Source organism: Protopterus annectens, chromosome 6.part0 (assembly GCF_019279795.1).
Source record: "Protopterus annectens isolate FY-2018-M chromosome 6.part0, PAN1.0, whole genome shotgun sequence".
In the NCBI taxonomy this organism is placed as follows: Eukaryota; Metazoa; Chordata; order Ceratodontiformes; family Protopteridae; genus Protopterus; species Protopterus annectens.
The window spans coordinates 1,861,758,944-1,861,774,970 of record NC_056737.1 but is presented as its reverse complement, the minus strand read 5'-3'; positions in this window follow the sequence as shown (position 1 = coordinate 1,861,774,970).

Below are 16,027 nucleotides of genomic sequence, written 5' to 3'. Positions count from 1 at the left end.
AGGATGATTTACAGTGAAATGTGTATTTTATGTAAAATAATATTGAAAGTCGAGATTTAGGACTGGTTTGAAATACATTATTACTTTAGTTATCTTTTGTCATTAAAATGTAAATAATGACCTGGTATTGGTATCCTTAGAGATAAATGTATAACAAGTAAGAGGAATGACACAGTTAAAATGAGCATTCAACTTTACCCTTTGTAAATTATTCCAAATCTTCACAAGTGGTCTTTTGTTACTGGGCCAAGAGACATTTTTGCATATACCACTAAGGTGTCATAACACTTTTTACCTTACTTTCTGTATGGTCCAACCTGTATAATGCAGGCTACACTGACACATGAGGTAACAGACTGCCTCGAAAGTCTATCAAATATAATATCCTAAGATTTTTTTATTTTTATTTATTTGCATTTGTTTACTAGGACAGTCCTACTGGGTCAGTGAATGATCAATTTTCAGTGGAGGTCCTAGGGAGAAAAGCTCCAGTCTTTTACAGTCATTTTTCATATATACATGCAAATCAAAACTTTTCCTTAATTCCACAAAAAAAAAACAAAAAAAAAAAACACCAAAGCTTATCCCATTTACCCCAAAGAACAACTTCGCTATAACATCCTCTGATAATATAAGAATAGAACAGAATACGAGTCATCTGTGTATTGGATCAAAGAGGAGTGGTTGATGGCTGTATGGAGGTCATTAATGAATATATAAAAGCATAGGTCCAAGTATAAATCCTTGGAGAACTCCAACAGAGATAGTAAGGAAGGGAGAGAAAGTGTTTTGCCTCTTTCTAGCTAGAGAACCAGGGGTCAAATGGAGTGTTGAGACCAAGTGATATTAGTTTTTATAAGAGTTTAACATGGACCATATCAAAAGCTTTTGAGAGATTTAGGAATATAGCTGAAGTTAGGCTTTTTCATTAATAGCATGGATTGTAATATTTCCAACTAATAAATAAACATATGAAGAATTAGTATGGCAACAGTGATTCTGAGAATTAGGGAGCTAGTCATGGAATTGTGAGTGGCTAGTCCACAAAGCACTGGAGAAAATAAATTAAATTCTTGCTATCATTGAGTCTGTTTCTTCAAACTCCTGTTTTAAAGTTTACTCTATAAATGCTTGCCTACATGGGTTTGGACCACATATTCAAAATGCCTTGCAGCCTGCAGCTTTTTACGCATCTACATGACCAAGGAATATGCAGTAGAAGGTGCAGACATGGGCATTGCAGATGGTGGCCAGGTTTGCCAAAACTTGCATATTTAGTTGTCAGACTTCTGGAAGGCACAACAACTAGGAAAAAATAGACTTTTTCCTGGGACCTGAAGTTGATGGTGACCTTACTGTGAACTGCATTCCTGGAGACTGCAGCAAACATTCAGGCAGCGCAGTCCAGAGAAAGCTTAGGAAATCTTCAGAGAAACCATGGCAATAAATTAGGTACGAAGTAAAAGTAAGATGAGCTGGAGGACAGACAGAGGTAAAACAACCATTTTATTTATTTATGTATATAATTTAGTCTTCGTTGACTGAGTTAGTCCCACTAGACCAGGGTCTTTTTTCAGGGGATACTTGCTGTAGTATTTGTACTGACTAGATGAAATTTGTCTTGGGCTCCAGGAAGCTTATCCTAGTCTTTCTTCAGTAAGTGCTATAGGATTGTTCACATCCACCCAAGGTAACTCCAACTCTGGCAGATGGGACCTCAAGTTTGACATCACATCCAAATAACTACACACTCAGATGTGCAGCATCTCCCTTATGCTGCCCTACAGTGTCAGTTTTGGAAACTTAATCCATCATCTGATGTTTTCCAGAAGATATAAAGCAGGTTAACTTATACAAAGTTTGGGAGGTACACTTTGGTAAGTGCTTAATCTTAATCCTCTGCAGCTGATTCTTTTTAAGAGTACACCAAGAACCCTGAAGACTTCTAGCAGGAAATCTGTGCCACCTAGTAAGGCAATTTTATAATGCAGAACTTTGCACATTGAGAAAGTGTATTGGAAACAGCTAAAGAAGCAAGTCCATTAATGATGGTTGGACACAATGTTTGCTTGAATCAGGATTTCTGCCCAGGGGCAGTCAAGTAAAAGAAGGAATTTGCCTTGATATGCTCCTTATATTTTAAAAACTCAAGTGTGTATCATTTTAAATACCTAACAGAAGTAATCATTCATGGTAAGCAAACAGCATTCCTTTGGCACCTCTGAGAAGGTTATTATAGGACAGACTACAGCTACAAACCATGCCAAATGAATGAGACAAAGAAGAAGGAAAGGAAAGTATGAAGTCAAGTGACACAGATCTAAGAAAATAAAAATTCTCGGATAGTGAATGGAATTCTCAATTCCACAGTCTGACACTGGCAGACTTGATAAGTGATCACACATCTGAACTGAGGGCTGCCTGAAGAAGCAATCATTGAGACAGGTGTTTCCACTGGGGGATGCATCAGCAATCGCTTCAGAATAAGTAGGAACGTTTGTTTACAGAATACCTTTTGGAAGATATGAATGCCACAGAGAAGCAAAGCAACTTGGAAGGAAATGACGTGACTCAGTAAGACAGGAAGACATTGAATAATAAGGTTAAGAGGATAAAGAAGTACACTGACTCAGTAAGAAATAAAATAACCTAATGAGCTTAAACCATAACACATCAAGAAAAGAAAATGTAGGGTCATTAAAATAATCATTGCAGACAAGGCTTCCATGTCTGTGCATTTTATTGCTATTAAAGTAACTATGTAAAGGAAGGCGCCTTCTTCCTCTCACTAGGATGTACGGAATGACTTCATATATTTCTGTCCTTGAATAGCAGCAGTTATCTAATAGGGTCAGATTCACAGTCAGTCACTGCATCTTGCTAAGCAAGGTTTTGCAATTAGCAGCGATGATCAGGGTGTGTGCAATTAAAGGAACACATCTATATGATCAGACCGGTTGGAAAACACGGTAGAACTGAAATATATTCATATGACTGTATAATGATCTGTATTGTATGCTTATGAAGTAAAAAAAAAAAAAAAACATTCAGATTCAGAAGCATATAAATGATGCACAACCATGCCACACATGATAGCATTTAACACAAGCAGAACTGAAAAATATGTTAGGAGCTGCTGCAGCCACTGTAAACTTGCACCTTTGAAGGATCTTATATCTGGTGCTGCTGCTGCTCCTGCTGATGGTGCTTGATGTTGCTCCAAGAGGTACTGGGTTTTCTGAATATGCTTAATGTTTCATGCCATCCATGACACTGACATAAGGGACTGCTGGTGAGTGGACAGGGACACCATACAACAAATAGTGGACATGTGTAAATCCAATCTCTAGCCCCTTAAGAGTCCTGGAGTTGCAAGCAGATAATAAAGTATGTATAGCTATATGTATATTAGCTACAAGGACCTTTCTCTGTCCATCTCGGAATGCAGTAGGGGTATCTTAAGCATCTGCCTTAAGAATACTTTACCAGTTTATGATGCTATGTTTCAATATGTGGGGGAGCATATGTGGTTCCCACATATCCAGAGGAAAAACTCCATGGACCACTAGGCTTAAAACAAAGTTTTTTAATCTAGAGAATAGCAATAAAACATGGCAAGTGTTTTCAGGAAAACTCCCTTCATCAGACAAATTGCTTCATTACAATCATGGTTTTTGAAGAAAGTTGCATCCAATCAAAAGTCATAAATAAAATGAATGGCATATGCCCATTTAGAATAGGCTTTAAAGGTACAACCCATTTAAGCCAGGGCTCCTATCTGCCATGAGCTCTAAGATCCACTGTACTTCACAAAATTAAGTATAATTAATAAGATCCCCCCATCTGGGGTTGGAATTAATAACTTGTAAGGCCATAAAGCTAAAAGAATGTCCCTGATGCTTACTAATATGTTGGTATAAGGCATTATGTTCTTCTTTTAAATGTATGTCAGAAAGATGCCTCAAAATCCTTTATTTCAAGTTACAGTTAGTTTTACCTACATAAAATGAGGAGCATGACTTGCATCTAGCTAAATATATGACATTACTATTGTGACAGTTGGCATATGACTTAGGACAGTATTGTTTATGACTAAGTGGATGAACAAACATATTAGTACTAGAAATATGAGTGCATGCTTACCAACTCATAGACGGATATGTACCAATCCTATCAAATTCACAAATTTTTTTCATCCTATTATTATTAGTACAAAGAATCTGTTTCAAATTCTTATTAAGTTTAAACATAAAACTTGGAAAACATCATCAACCAACCCCCGTATATCATCAATAGTCAATAAAATTCTCCAATTGTTACGTATGATGTTACATATACCATTGATGTCACTATTGTATCTGCTGATATGTAGACTAAGATTTTTCTTCTCCGTTCTGTTATTATATCGAGATCTATTATATACACCATGTCTAGAAAACCAGGGGGCTGTTCTAGTTTTTTTATATTTGTACTATCCATAACAACCTTGTCCACTTCACTAATCTGGTAACCTCTAGAGACTTCACACCAATGTATGTATTTTAGGCAAATGATTTGCTTTAGTTGGTCAGGATGCAAACTGTATTATTTGAACACAATATTTATGATGTTAGTATCCAAAAAATTCTAAAATAGGAATGATAGCCATGATTACTTAGGGAAGATGTTGACATATATGGTCCTTTTCCCACCTCCATCTCGATCATTCCTGAATTTCTCACTTAGAGTTTACTGTCAGTTTGCCTTCCAGTTTCATTTCTGTCTGTTCTCCATGCCTTTCAACCTGTGAGTGCAAAAATTATGGACATTACTAGGAAATAATATGTGTGTTTGGTGGGGCAAGATGACTAAGGATCAAAATCAAGGACAGATTTAATTATTGCTCAGACAATTGCTAGAATAACAGGTTTTGCATTGCATACATTTTCTGAAGGATGCAAAGTCTGAAACTCAAATTTATGTCATTATTTAGTGATTTCAATCCACGATGATTTGCCTGAAAGCCACAAAATTTATGAGGAACACATCAAAAATATAAGGCAAAAATATGAACCTTCTGTGAAAATCTGGACAGTTGAGAGGTATGCTGTCAGGTACATAGGAATGGATACCATGCTACTGTTTTGAAGACCATCACATTTGTGAGCATATCCTCAATGCCAGCAGAAAGCAATAATGACATTAGGGTACATTGACATGATTACTTTAACTGTAACAACTTCCATGGCTCATTGTACTCCTATAGTGATACATAACTTGCCATTAACTTTTCTGGAGGGCTGTGGCCACTGATTTCTAGAGTTTGTCTAAAAGTGTTAATTTCCCACTCTTCCACACTATTGCAGCACTCATGTCAAATATGTGCTTTCTAACAACTGTTGTATAACTTTTTCAGTGGTGTCACTAGCTAGTAGCAGGTCAAGCAAATGTGAGTTAAGCAGGTGAGATTCCAATCCAATGAGGTGAATGTATCAGAATCAACAGCATTGTATGTCATGCAGTAATGACTTAGTGAACAAATATAAGATATACTGCTTGGATGGCACAATTTGAAAGGTGCAGGGTTCTGACCCCCTAAGTACTGTAGTCCCTTTGAACCCTGCTCATTTTCTTCCATATGCACTCTGTTGGTAATATGCATTTGAATGTGTGCTTTCTGACAGCTGTTGTATAACTTTTTCTGTGACATCACTAGCTAGTACAGAGGTCAAAATGTGATTTATGCAGGCAGAAGTTCAAATCCATTGAGGCAGACATTGCAGGAGTCTAACAAACAACCCATACCTTGCAGGAACTGGGCACAATTCATATAGATAATAAGGTCTGAAGCAAATTATGCTTATATTAGAGCTTCTCATTATTGCATAATTTGCCAGAATGGGAGGGGATGGGTTCTGAACAACTTATTGTGTATGCTGTTAACTAATACTTAGTTTTTCAGTACTACACAGTCAATATGTAATATTGAACAATGTTAAAGTCACTAACTTTCCAGTTACATTATCACAGCACATTCTTGGTCGAAAGGGGGTATTACAATGAGACAATTCCTCTATCTGCTATGCAATTTGCACAACAGTTGGTAGACAACAATTTATCTCTCTTTAAATAAACAGAAAGAAATTACACTTTTTTTGTATAGCAAAAACTGGGGAAAATCCTTCAAACAGCTAAGAACTCAGCTTCTGTCACTCAACGGTGGAGAACACAATAAATGACAACAGGAAGTACGTTCATAAAGTGATAGGTTCATAGGTGTATGCTAGGCTAATGGCCCTGGAGCCTTTGCAAGCCTATCCCATAGGATTAGCCTGGCATCGTGCCACCCAATCTTAGTTTCCAGTGTCTCTGTTGAGTAGACCCAGTGGAGTGATTCCCGAGGTGAATTTTCTATTGCCCATCCACTCATCAAGATTTCTCTTGAAGAGGGCCAGTGAGGCACTTTGCTTGATATGTATGGGAAGTTTATTCCATAACATGGGCAGTCTCTAGGTTATGAACCTGTCCTTCCAGCTTGTTCTGTTGATTGTGGTAATGAGGTTGAGGGTTCTGGAGCGTGTAGTGTGGCGGATTGGGATTTCTTTAGATGTAGCATTTCTAACAGAGCTGGGTCAGACATGGCTTTGTAAGTCAAGCAGAGATGGCCTCTAAGTAGACAATATGAGACAGAGAATAGTTGGAGTTTTTTGAGTCTGTCCATGTAGGACAAGTGTTTAAGGCATAGGATCTTCTGTCTGAGGTACTTTTTCAGCCTCTCCAGTTGTTGCAGGTGTCTAGTGAGGTAAATACCAAATGGGGCATTGTACTCAATGACTGGGTTAATGAAGGAAAAGTAGAGATAGACAATGACCTCTTTCTTCCTGGATGCAAAACCCTTAGTAATGAGATGTGCCACATAGAAGAACTTTCTGACCACAGTGGCAACGTGGTGGTCAAAAGAGAGGTTGCTGTCAACTTGTGTTCCAAGATCTCTTATGATGCCTTCTGTGTTCAGTGGACTAGCATCGATGTGGTAATTCATGGGGACCAGGTTTTTCCCAAAGGGGATGACGACACATTTTTTGGCATTGAGCTTAAGGCCATAGTTCTGACACCAGTCGTTGGTCTCAGTGAGGCCTTTCTGTAGGATGTCAACATCACTTGGGGAGTTAATTATGGCTCCCAACTTGCAATCGTCTGCAAACTTTGTCAGCCAGAGTCCCTTTGTGTTGGCCTGGAATTCAGAGAAGTAGATACCAAACAGGAGAGGACCCAAGACCAAACCCTGTGGGACTCTACTTGTGACTGGTCAGCAGTCTGACTTGGAGTCAGCTACTTTCACACTGTGGGTTCTATCTGTGAGCCAGTTTGCAACCCACCTAGTGATATAGGGGTTGATGCCTAGCTTAGTGAGTTTTTCTATGATTCCTGAGTGGGGAATGATATCAAAGGCCTTTATCTCCAGTTGCCTTGTCATACCTTCCATGTTTCATTGTAGTCATAATGTAATGTGGACATTGTCAATACATGGAGGAGTTGGATTGTGAGTCCATTATTAGTACGTTTTGTGTACAAAGGATCATTTTATAGCCTTATGTACTGTTCTAACTGTGATGGCTTCTTTACCCCAAGCTAGTAATCAAAGAGCCTCAATCTTCACCACTGACACTGGTCAGAGATGGTCACTAAAAGCAGGAATGGATTTACACAGAATTTTTTAGATACATCTCTCTGCATCATGTACAATTTCCTCCAAGAGCACACAGGGAACACATTCCAGACCTGGGACTGGACTCTTTGTTTCTCCATATCCCAAATAAGACCCACTTTGAAACACTGTGTCCCAGTTCCAATTAGCTGACACACCCTCACATGGGTATTTGATTTACACACACACACACACACACACACACACACACACACACACACACACACACACACACACACACACTCTTGGGAAAGGCTGGCAGAGATTTACTAGCTGTACTCCTTCTGCCTGGACTATAAGGTAACCACGCTGCCACCGGTCAGCAACTCTAAGTATCCAATTATACTGAGTAAAACAATACTAATACAAACTGTAGAGTATAACCAAAGCCGCAAGGCTTTTCGTGGGGCTAAGGCATTACTAAAATAAGCAGAAGTATTTACAATATGTTGAAAGTATTCTGTAAAATACCAGCCACAATGAAAGGTATGCAAATATTTAATAATAAATAATTAAATAGAAAACATGTGAATACTAAATACCTAAGTACAATAAACACCAGAGTTTCAATCACAAAAGAAATGAAATAACACAGTTGGACAGATTCACACAGATGCAGAAAAACAATACTTAACTAATCTCTATTTTCTGACTGTCTAAAGAATAACTGTTCCCTAGCTAATTAATTAATACAGAAAAGCAAGATAGGATGCTGAGATTCTTACTTCCACAAGGCAAGGTGATGAGTTTCAAACTAACTGACCTGAACTCAACTCAGCTCAACTAACTGGCTCTGATAACTTTCATAGATCTTTATATCAGGTTGCAAAGAACACAAAACAAACTGCTGTGAGAGTTCCATCCTCTCAGTCCTGCTTATGGAATGACATCACATTTGATCATCTGGTTCTGGTACAATACTCCCTCAGAACATTGCTAAGATCGGAAAGTTATAGAACAATTTCAATATCTTCTACTCTTCTCTACCAGAATTCTTTGTTTAAACATAAACATTTCATCAGTTATAACACTGTTTATACATTTTAACACAAACATCTGCACAAGTCATTGTGACAGTCAAATGACACAAAGTTATTTACAAAATTCCAGCTAACTATGCTGGCATATGTTACACATGCATTACCCTATTCACCCTGGTGCTTACCTATTACAATGAACACAAAGATAATTCTGCTCCACATACTTCTGTAACCCAACAACAGCCAATTCTCAACCCTGGTGATCTATTTTTTTCTGCAATAAATGTTAGAAACATAAGAAATAAAACTGTTGAACTATATGCCTGGATTACCCAACATATGCTCTTGCTGTAACTAAAATATGGCTTAAACCCAGCATAAATGACTCTGAAGTTATATCTCCTGGCTATAATATCATCCATAATGACTGTATACAGAGGAAAGGTGGTGACATTGCTTTAATATTTCCCAATACCTACTGTATCTTCCCTTACAGCAAACCAACACCAAAATTCAGTTCACCAGAGCTTTTTATCACTTTCCTCAAAATAAACAATTATAAATAAATATGCATTACTGTTCTTTATATGCCTCCTAGTGACAATACAGCTATACTGGAAGATATGCTACATTGGATATCCTTAATATTTCCACAAGAAAAAATATTACTAGGTGATGTGAGTGTCAATTGGTTGGACATAAACTCTAACTTCTCTACATGTAGCATGAACTTATATGGTTTCTCACAACAAATTAATAGTCCCACATGTTATAGTAAGACATCAAATTCTCTATTAGACAGAATCCAACTATCAGAACCTAGCAAATATTCCACTACAGGTACAATGTCAGACTCTCTCAGTGATCATCTCCCAGTCTATACGACTAGACATCTCACACAACCAGTTAAACAGCATATTTATAAAACAAAACATAACCTTTTCAAGTTTAACCCATAAGTATTCATTATTTATTTATTTATTTGTTTATTTATTTATTTATTTGACATTTGTTAACCGGGTTAGTCCAGCTCAGCAAAAGCCCTTTTTCAGTTGAGGCCAGGGGACAAAGCTCCATAGTACAAATAAGCAAAAACATTTACAAAATTGAAGATGAATACAGTGAAAAAATTACAATAAAACAGTTAAGCAAATGTAGATAAAGTTCCACAGTACAATATAGCAAGAGGTATAACACTGAAGAAAAAACATAACAAAGAAATATACAATTAAACATTTGAATGAATTTATATAACACATTGGTTTATCTTCAGAGGTTAATTGTAGAATATAGAGCAGTTAAGTGAGTTATGGTAGTAGGGAAGGGAGGAATAGAGGGAATAGTGATAAAGAAAGGGGTGGGTTCATGTGGGATAATAACAGAGGCAAATCCAAGTGCTATTAAGGTACTGTTTGAGAGTTTTCTTGAATTTGTGGATGTAGGAAATTCTAAGGTTCATGGGAAGCTTGTTCCATGCAACAGCAGGGAAGTAGCTGTAGAGATTATGTCCAATAGATTTTTTTAGGTTTGTGAATTTGTAAAAGTCATTGGTCAGAGCTTCTGATGGATCAAGGGGGCTTATAGAGGGAGATAAGTGAGGAGATGCTAGGGCAAGAGGAGGGCTTATTCAAAATAATATGGATTATGAGAAGTTGGATAAATAAGAGTTGGTTAGGAAACTCTAGCTATTTGAGTATTTGGACAGCATCACAGTGGTGTGATCTTGAGGGCAGATTTGTTGCAAATCTATCATCTTTGTTGTAGGTGGTTTCAAGCTTGGAAAGTAGTGAAGACTGTAAATTGATTAAAATTTGAGAGCTGTGAAAGAGGTTGGGGAGAAGGTAAGCTTGGGTTAGTGAGATCCTGGAGGTGGGTGTCAGGAAACTTTTGTTTCTATAGATTAAATCAAGCTTTTGGTGTTTTTTTTTAATGCAGTTAAGTACATGAAGGTCAAATTTTAGTTGATCGTCCACTATTACTCCAAATAGTTTATTGTGTGATTCAGCTATGATCATAGTGTTGTTGAGGTAAAAGATGGCGAATGAAAATTTAAGATGGTAAAGGGATTTGGGAAGGAAGAGAAAAAGGTTTGTCTTTTTAGGGTTTAGTATGAGTTGGTCGTTAGTAAGCCATGTTTCAGTGAGTTTGAAAGATGTTTGTGACAGGGTTAGCAGGTCAATGGAACTGTCAGAGGTATAAATGATTGTGGAGTCATCTGAGTACTGTATGAGGGAAGACTGAAGACAGGATGTGTGAAGTTGTTTAGTAAAAATGTTAAAAAGGAGGTGGCCTAAAATAGAGCCTTGAGGATGCTCATTTTGATGTGGAGCAAAGGAGAAAGAGTAGAGAGCCATTTTACAGATTGCAGTCTGTCTGCTGGGTACCTATTGAACCAGGAGATAGTTGCTGAGGAGTGGTTGAATTGAGATAGTTTGGAGAGAAGGATGGGGTGAGAGACAGTGTCAAACGCTGTGGAGAGGTCTAAAAAGAGTTAGTAAAGACAATAAGTGCAGTAGTGGTGCTGTGGTGGAGGCAGAAGCCATGTTGATTAGGAGTAATTAAGTTTTCACAAGTAAGATAAGCTGAGATTTGTTTATAAACACAGTGCTCAAGAATTTTGGAGAGGGGAGTGAGTATAGCAATAGGCTGATAATTAGAGACCTCAACAGAATTTCCACCTTTGCGGATTGGTATAGTGTGGACCCTTTTCTAGAGGGCAGGAACAGTGGATTCACTAACGGAGTGGATTATGAGGATGGAGATAGGGTATACTATGGAGACAGCAGCAGCTTTCAGAAGTGAGGCAACAGGTTGTCAACTGAAGGGGAACCTTATTTAAGTTTGATAAGAAGTTTTTAGATGTAGCTGGTTGGAATGGGTTTTACTGAGAAATTACTGTTTTGCAGTAGGGGGGTGGAAGGAGATGTGGGGCTGGTTGGGTGGACAATTGGCATAAGTTTACTGATGGTATCTATGAAGTATGAAAACCACAGCAGCCACTGGAGACTTAAAATGGATGATATACAAAATGAATGATGTATAAAACCACTTCACTTAATGTCAAAACTGTTTTATTATGCTTTCATCAACTGACTTATTCAGAAAACAACATAACTCATCCAAGTGCCTTTATATACATTAAGAGCCAACCAATTACTTAACAATTAACTAATTAACAATAATTATCTGTAATTAAAACATTTACACTTTCATAATACTAGCAGTGTCCTTCTAACCTATATAGATAATGTGATTTAAGCTAGATATAATGGAAAACTAGTCTATTCCTTATTTCTAGACTTGTATGAATCTTTTGGCAAAGTTTGTCAAAGCAAACTTCTTCAAATGTCTTCACTAGGTCTCTCTCAGACTATCCTTCTGTAGTTCAAAAGCTACTTGTCCAATAGGTATCAGTCGGCAAAATGGCACTCTATGCTCTCAACTTACCTCCCAGTCACCACTGGCGTACCACAAGGCTCTATGCTTGGTCCCATCCTCTTTATCATTTTTACCAAAACTCCCTATACATCTAAACAACAGGCCACCCTAACACAATACACAGATGATTCCACTCTCATTTGCACATCTGACAACATGGTACACCTCCAAATAATTGCTCAGGAAGCTTTAGCAGCCACTGAAACATGACTTTGTAACTCACACCTCATGTTCAACCCAAAAAAGACTAAACTAATATTTTTTTCCCTAACTCTGTCTCATGAAAAAATACATTTAAAGTGTTCTGTCTTGATAATATAACAATTGAAGTCATTTCTCATAGCAAACTATTAGTGATGAAAGTGGATGATAATCTTACATTCGACCTGCATATACATATTTGCATAAGAAAAATTCATAAAAAAATAGGGATGCTTTACAGAGACAAAAACTTTCTCACCGATGCAATTAAAACTGCACTTTCCAATACTTATCTCCTCCTGACTCTTCTTTATGGTGCTTCCATCCTTACTAACCTCCAGGATTCAAAAAAACTGAAACTTGAACAATGCTATAACAAAGTTGCTAAATTTGCAGTACATACTCCTTTCAGGACCCACCACTGTATAACACAGAAAAACCTAAATTGGTTAGAACTGCCACATTAACTAAAATATACACAACTTTTTATCACATATAAAATTATCCAGCATCCATCTGCCTGTCCAGCATTAAAAAACATTCAACACATCTGTGTTCCCAGTCTGCCATTGTGATCCTATGACCATAAAGTCCTATCTGTCTATAAACCTAGCAAATCTGCTGCGTATTGTCTGTACTCATACAAGGTTGTTAAGGTCCGGAACCTCTTACCTGTATCCATCTTTTCTTGCTCAAAACCAGAATAACCTATATCCCAAAATGTGAACAAGTATGTTTTCATTCCTTATACCTCCTTTTTCTCCCTTCTTCAGCTGCTTTCTTACTGTTATCTAATTCATTTCTCGGATTTTCTCTCCAAATATACCATAAGCCTTTTTTTCCTTCACTTCATATTGCAATCCCTATCCGTATTATACTAGCTTACCTTTAATTTCTTTATAAATTGTCTAAAATTTCTTTAAATATAAAATTATTATCATACAGCTGATATTGATTGTTAACCAGTATTTTTATATTATGTCTAACTTTTTATAATGATCTAAACCGCATTATGTTTTTCTTTTATTTTTGATGATTGCAAAATTATTGTTCTTAAAATGTTTTGTAATAATTTGGAGCTTTTCTCCCCAGATCTCCACTGAAAATGGGCTTCTAACCAGTCAGACTTTACCGGTAATCAAATCTGAATAAATAATAAATAAATGCATGCATATATATGTTATGTCATTATCCAGCTTCATCTTCCTGTCCCATGTTGTATCCTTCCATTTCATGTCTTAGTAGTCAGTTTTCTACCTTGGTTAAACCATATGATTCCTTCACTAGTTGCTTTTACTGGTTAGATTCTCGAATTAGCTTAAAATACTTCACCTAGTGAATAAATGAATTTTTGTGAGCATTTTATTTATGTCTTTATTCATTCATTGAATTTTTTGACCCGATGGCTACCTGTTTAAACAGCAGGCATTTTAAGGTGTATCTGTGGAAGAAGCGTTCCAAGTTCAGCTGTTTAGTGTTTTGCTACAAAAACATTCCAGATTGTTGTATTTCACACAACTCTTTGGCCAGTATTAATTTATGAATACTTCACAGCAAGCGTATCTCAAATCTTTGTTGAATGGACTGTCCTATAAACACATGAACATTATCAAAAGAGAAGACGTGCACCAGGTTCATTTAGTGAAATACCAGCAGGGAGGATAAATAGTTATTTTCTTCTGTCTTGGAGATGTTTTTACAGATGACTGTCTGAAATTTCTTTGACATTTATTTGTCTTGCACGTAATATATTTGGAATTGTTACTCCTATGTTAGGAAAAAAGTAATATATGAATGAGGTTGAATGGCAGTTATGTAAAGGTCTGTGGGAAAGGAAAATGTGAGAGGGGTAAACATGAAGGAACACATTTTCAATTAGTATGATTTTATTTGTTTTAAGTGGGTAAGCTATGATTATCATGGGATTAAAATGAGGTTTGAAAGATAATGTTTACATGAGGTCCTTGTTGTGACTGGAAAGTAGTTTTTGCCTCCAGCCAAGTATAGAAAATAGAATTTGAATGACTGTGTTAATGCCAACTGGAAGGCCAATCCAAAACTGAATATGAGGAGAAGGATATTTTATGGCGTAAGTGCACAATATTATTTTAAGATTATTCTCCTGAATTCTTCTAATATAATTGCTTGAAGAGCAGGAAAACTTGCATGTTATGTTTTTACAGTTTAAGATCATACGATGCCTGCAGTTTTCTGATTGCAAGACTCTGGAAGTTTCTGAAAACTAGAGATACTAGAGGACTCCTACTGTGAACTTAACACATCGGTGATATGTAGTAAGGAAAACTCCATATGAGGTATTTAGGAAGATATGGATAGTTTATGTGTAACCTCAAATTTGGAATCCAACATGAATAAGGGATAATCCTCTAAGCATTTCAAAGATGTCATTTTTTTCTTGCTGTCTTGGTTTCATATTGGGCATAATTGCTGAGTAATGCTTGCAGTTGTAGGGATGCATGACTGGAAGTTTATTCTACCTATAAAAAGGTTGCTTGGGCTAGTGCTTGCTCCTAACTGCTTTAGGTTCCCTACCCCTCTGTTCATTCCGCATGCACAGCTAGAAATGAGTTTGTATATAAATTGGAGTGTTGGTTTTCAGTCCTGCATCTGATGAAGTCTTTGGAATACTGACAAAAACGATGTGTACTACAGTATATGCATTAAAGTGTGTTACTGTGTGTTTCTGGCTTTATTAAAACATCGGACCTTTCTAGTGCTGGCTGTTCCTTTCCAGGGTACTTCAGCTTGGTTATTTGGTTTTATTTGGTACCTGGAACCTCAATGCTTTGGATTTCTTGGGATAGTCTCACTTTTCTTTTTTTATGGCTAGATAACTGCATTGTCAATAAAGCGTATTCGACTGGACGAAACTATAATGGTAATGCAACCAAATGATGCCAGTCTTAAATGCAATAATTATAGCCTGAATTGACATCAGTTACTTTAGAACAGGATGTTCTCATACATAATCATGTTAATGTGCAGAAAGACAAACATAAGATGACAGAGGAAATAGAATTTTGATTCTTCCATGCATAGCTAAACAGTATTGATCAATAAATATATTATTATTATAATTAAAGCAGAAGTCTTGTTCAAGGTTAAAAGTAAATGCTGTCTTACATTCTTGACAAACTAAAACCATTTATGTTTGGGCTAAATGAAAGAATTTAGTTCTATGTGTGTAAAGTTTAAGACTGGATCCATATTTCTGACAATAGAGAAAAAGATGCCACCAGCAGTTAAGTCTGCAAATTACCTGGAAGAATTATTAATTCCAATTATGATATCTTCATTCCAATTGTGATGTCAAGTTAGTAGAACAAATGGGAATGGGATAATAGAACTTACATAAATATTATTCCATTTCTTTATTACTCCATGAAAGCTACTGGTAGTAGAAAAACAGACTAAATGGTTGATAGATTTATACGTAATCCAAGGCCACTGCATCTTATAAGCAGTCATGTCATACCAGAACCCTCATTCAGGTTACACTTTCTTAGTCCTGGCGGGACAGAGCCTTCATCCACAGCATCTGCAACAGTTTGAATATGTTTACTAGATCAAATGGACAGAAACTGCACTTCATAAAGCCAAGCTGTTGGGGGTGTACTCTAGAAAGATTCTCAATATTATAGTTTATGAAGACAGTTATAATATATTCCATGGTTTTACAGATGAAGCTTGCAAGGCTTAT